Below are 5,672 nucleotides of genomic sequence, written 5' to 3'. Positions count from 1 at the left end.
GAGTTCCTCAATACAATAAGAGTCAGGCTCTCCACAAAGAAAGAGATCCACGATGCGCTCGATGACTGCATCATAACGCAGGATCAAATAGAGAAACACATGGATAGCAATATGACAATAATTTGCACACACAAGAGTGATGCTCGATATTATAATAACTTCTCTTCGAACGCTTCCATCAGCATAGTCACATCATCCAAATCGGCCTCAAGACAAGTGCACAAAACGTCCCTGAGCTCCAAGCATGGCTTGATGATCCCGACTTCCACGCAATTGACAGAATATCAGAAGGAGCAAAGGCACTGATAACAGAGAACATAGACTTAACAATTGGAGCAGCCAATGGATCACTATGTCGCGTAGATGAAATCCTCTAGATGAAGACGGAGGCGTCAAATCAATCAAAGTCACACTCGACACATCCAAACAGGAACTTACGCTTTGACGATCCAAGCATAGCAGACGGACATTTAATGGGCACTGGTACCATAAATCCACATTCCCACTAGCTCTCGCCTACGCTATGACTTGACACAAGTCCCAAGGCACAACAATCAACTCCAACGTCTTGCTCATTGTAAAAGAAGTTTTCGCCCCTGGACTTCTATACGTGATGCTATCACGCGTCACTGAGCGAACCTGGCTACATTTACTAGAGCTACCTACGCCAGAGATGTTCACACCATCTAGATTTTTGAAATTCTAGCCGGGAATGTTTCCTACGCCCTCTTCAGTATCAGTTCCTGTTTCTATTAAACATATGAAATCACCTTGTAACTGCCTTCTATATAAAGAAGGAAGTTTTGTTTAACTGCTTGTCTTCTCTTCTGTGGACTTCTCATGTTCAATATGTTGCACTGCTGAGACACCTTCCCTATCACCCCTGCTCACTCTGATCCACCTTCTGTAAATTTACTGCTCTTCCCCTTTTCACTTCATTCATTTGCATTTAAACGTTTGTAAGATCTTATGCTTCAAAACTACTGCAAGATGTCATCAAAATAATGTTTTTTACGTGTAGTAAACTGAATCAAACAATGGATCACAACACGGTACATTTTGCACGCTTCTTTGATCTTGCATCTGCCTGTGTATACACATGCAAATCAATCACTCGTTTTGTTGTACAGCTCTTCAAGCAATACACGAACAACGCAAAGGAAATGCAACCAACGATACAACCTAAGAGATTTTACCTCACGACTAAGCAAATGAGATTGGCAAACTCAGCAAGCGAGAAACCCCATGTGTATATTGAGGGGTTCCATACTTTTCAAGAATGTCACAACTTGATGAATAAGTGCGTCCAAGATATAAAGCTCTAGACCAAACGATGGCCACACCAAACACAGAAAGGATGACAACAGGTACTATTAGAAAAGGAAGATATAATGCCTTCTATCTGTCGTGCTAACAAGCTTGCTCCTACATCCTACAGGTCTCATGAAGCAAATACTTGAAGAGCTTGATATCCAGTACGAGGATGATGAGAGTATGTTGCGTAATGTTGAAGCACAACAACTCCTCGACACAAAAACTGAAGGAATTACATTGTACGCGATGGAGCAGCTGCGGTTTGGTTACAACATTGACTTGGCTGAACTTTCAAAATCTACTCAAGAAAAATGTGCCGCTATCTTGAAAAATTTCATGACTTCGGCAAACCACACGCACGATGCAAATAATCCACCTATCACAATCCAGACGGTAGCATGCACTACAACGAACACAAGGCAATAAATTATGGACAACCAGCCTCCCCATACGAGCTAGTTGCAACAGACCAAGGCAAGTATGGATAACAAGTATCACTAGCTTCCAGTCACTTCTCCGTAGCAATGTCATTTTTTATTGACCTAACCAATCTGGATGTACTGCAGATTTAGACACTCATCAAAAACCAGAGACAAGCATCGGCCTTCTACCCCAGAAAAAGCAGCGTCGCGGGAAGAATACATAGTCTACAGTATACACTGCACGAAGAACGATAGGAGATATATCGGAGTTACGAATAACATCCATAAACGCATTGGCCAGCACAAGTGCAATCCTTCGAAGAGAATGCGAGCGGACATGCAGACACACATTCCTTTTCAGGACAATTTTGAAATTACCACTTTAGCAACCAGTACCAATATTCATAAAGCTAGAAACTTAGAATATTTCTATATTAAACAACACAAGACAACAACTGCATTAGGTTATAACGTTTGTTCTGGACATCCACCAAGGTTGAGAAAATATTATTTTTTGAAAAAAAACAAGAAGGTATAGCTGTGAACTTCTACCGTCTTCATTTCATTGTTTTGTTCACTGTCTTTGTCACATAACTTTGATCATTGCCTACAACAATGTCTTTTTGTTTCCATTCCAACTATGGAAGACATGACAACTTATCAACTGTTTTGATTTAAATTCCTTTTCTTTTTAGTTTAGAATGGGTAGGCCAATTCCAGTTGATCTGATTGAGCAGCAGCCAGAATTTGAGACTGCAATGTACAAGTTCCAATACTGTCTTTACCCACATTTGCAAGAGCGGGTCCTCAAACACTACATGCATAAATGGAGCGATTTCATTCCATGGCCAGTTGAACCACCTACCCCATGGCATCCACATTACATCACCTGGGATACACTCAGTCGACAAATCACCATCGACATCGCCTTGCTGGCTAGTTGCTTCACAAAACACAATTGTATGTTGTTCGTACAGATTGTAGACGTGCTCGGCCTACTTGAGACTATAGAATTAAATTACTCTAACGTGGTCCCCAGCCACCTTCAATCAACTAAACAATTCGTTTCGTGCTATTTTTTTGTCAACCAGTTTCCCACACGCACAACTCTGAAGAGCATCTTACCAATATAGTCCTCCTCCTCTTCTCCATAGAAGATTTGTCCATTTCATTGTAAAGAAATCATTACATGCTACATACAATGTTCCGTTCATAATTCCTCAACTTTCTGGCATACTATTTTCATCAAATCGTTTCAGTCACTTACACTCACTTGGAGTAAGAAGATTTGTGCAAAACAGATAATACGTGCTCTCTCTTTCTCTCTCTCACCTTTCATTTCGACAATCTTCTTTACGGATCTATACTCTTGTTCAGTGCTTGCTCTCTCTAATTGCAATTGCCTTGAAGGCTTGTACCAGTATACAGGCTGACGAAGCACTCTAGTTTAAACGATACTTCAGGCCGGGTTCGGACGGCATAGCTTTGGACAAGGTTGAAACTTGACGGGGGGAGAGAGAGAGAGAGAGAGAGAGAGAGAGAGAGAGAGAGAGAGAGAGAGAGAGAGAGAGAGAGAGAGAGAGAGAGAGAGAGAGAGAGAGAGAGAGAGAGAGAGAGAGAGAGAGAGAGAACTATGGCCTTCTCGCCTGCCTATCTTCTCCAGTATCTCAACGTCGTTGAAACCTGCAGAGCGCAATGGCTACCCATTCTGAGTGTTCTTATAACAGCCGCATGCATACTCTACACCTCATGGCAATACAAGAAGAGACACTCCTCTCCAAGGCCCCCTGGCCCCAAGGGCCTGCCCATCATTGGCCACCTCCACTTGCTTGGAAACAACCCCCACAAGGCTCTCTTTGACCTCAGCAAACTCCATGGCCCCCTCATGTGGCATCGCTTTGGATCGATCCCTGTCATCATCGCCTCCTCACCGCACGCCTCATCCTCCAGACACATGACCAGATATTTGCCGGCTGGCCTCGCCCCGCTGCTGGTGTCGTAACTCTCTATAATTGTACAGACATCGCCTTCTGCCCACCCAACTCTTACTGGAGGCTGATGAGGCAGATTTGTGTGGCAGACCTAGTAAGCCCTAAGAGGGTTGAGTCCTTCAGACATGTGAGAGAGGAAGAGGCACACACGCTTGTGAGGGCTATCAAAAAGGAATTTATGGACGATATTAGCGAAGGCTCTTGCGGCGTAGAGATGACGAGCCAGGTTACGGTGGAAATGCAGCCCCATCTCTTGCAAGCAAGCAATAACATGGTATCCAAGATGGTGCTAGGGAAAACTCTGCATGAAATGATATCCACAGATTCACATATTGTGGATCCTTCTCTCAATCTCGTGCATCTCCTTGATGAGTTGTTACAGTGCCTCAACATCTTCAATATTAGTGACCTCTTCCCCTTGATTGCATGGATGGACATTCAGGGTGTCCGGCGCCGCGGTTGCCGGATAGCTCAGAATCTCAACATCCTCTTGCAGGAGATTCTTGACTCTCGGCGAAGGAGCAGGCCCTCTGGTAGCACTATTGACTCCTCCACCCGTGTAGACCTTTTGGACCTCTTGCTCTCACTGTCCTCCAAGGAGAGTATAACCGATGACAACGTAAAAGCCTTCATACTGGTATGGCTCCAAGTTCGAATCCCACCAAATTTGGTGTGTATGTGTGTGTGTGTGTGTGTGTGTGTGTGTGTGAGAGAGAGAGAGAGAGAGAGAGAGAGAGAGAGAGAGAGAGAGAGAGAGAGAGAGAGAGAGAGAGAGAGAGAGAGAGAGAGAGAGAGAGAGAGAGAGAGAGAGAGTACATGCGATAAATGTCTTCTTTTTTGTGTTGTCAAGGATATATTTATTGGAGGGACAGATACATCTGCTTATACAATTGAGTGGGCACTTTCTGAACTTCTAGCAAGTCCTCAAGAATTAAAACTTGTGCAAGAGGAGATTGAAATGGTGGTGGGCACGGAGCGCATGGTGGAGGAGATCGACATTGCCCACTTACCATATCTAAGAGCCATTGTCAATGAAACCATGAGGCTGCACCCAGTGGTACCTTTTTTGATACCACATGTGGCTACTCAATCATGTAAGCTCATGGGCTTTGATGTCCTTGAAAATACACAAGTATATGTGAATGCATGGGCAATAGGTCGAGATGCGGATACGTGGGATGAGCCATTACTATTTAAGCCAAATAGGTTTTTAAATAGTAATTTGACCATGGAAGGGAAGAATTATGAATTGTTAGTGTTTGGGGCTGGCGGGGGAAGAGGATGTCCTGGTTCTTTGCTAGGTCTCTTGAATGTATAAATTCAACTTGCAAGCTTATTACAAGGCTTCCACTGGTGGGCTGATCCTCCAGAATTTGATATGCAAGAGAAGTTTGGCATTATCACAATTACAGACAGCCGACTAGTAGAAATGGTAGCACCGTGTTTGCCCACTCATCTCTATCACACAAAAGGTGGGATTAGTTAACTCATGACTATGTTGTTCATTTCTTCCAAGATTTGCTATTCAGTTATCCTTCTTCATTGTGTAAAATCTATATCTAATATGTTACACTCATTGCCATAGCTCATCTTGCCATTGCAAGAGTGCATCAACTTTCTTTTTTTGAGATTTTTTCCCCCATTTCGTAATACCATGTACATGCAAGGCAAGTCCTAGCATCAATTAATGAGACTAAATTATTAAGGTTTCAGGTCGTACTTGTATATACATGCAGAGACTCATGTAAAAAACAATTGTAGTTAAATCAAATTTAAAGTACTTGGAGGTTTTGGGTAGATGGATCTCTACTTCCACTTCCATTTGCATGTGCATCATTCATTTTCCCTCGTTTGGCATTAGACAAAGTTTGTAATGGTTGCAACTACAAATTAGTAAGAGATAACTAATATCAATTAGAAAACAACAATGATTACATAAAAACAA

The 5,672-nt window shown here is 42.8% G+C and overlaps 1 pseudogene; it reads left to right on the top strand.

Annotated features, from left to right (window-relative positions):
- The first annotated feature begins 3,369 nt into the window (after positions 1–3,369).
- On the top strand, positions 3,370–5,213 carry LOC147434016 (cytochrome P450 CYP736A12-like; annotated as a pseudogene).
- The last annotated feature ends 459 nt before the right edge of the window (positions 5,214–5,672 follow it).

This window comes from Adiantum capillus-veneris, chromosome 19 (assembly GCF_014529385.1).
Source record: "Adiantum capillus-veneris isolate H3 chromosome 19, ASM1452938v2, whole genome shotgun sequence".
Lineage (NCBI taxonomy): Eukaryota > Viridiplantae > Streptophyta > Polypodiopsida > Polypodiales > Pteridaceae > Adiantum > Adiantum capillus-veneris.
The sequence above is the reverse complement of the archived record's forward strand: the minus strand, read 5'-3'. Positions and strand labels throughout refer to the sequence as shown.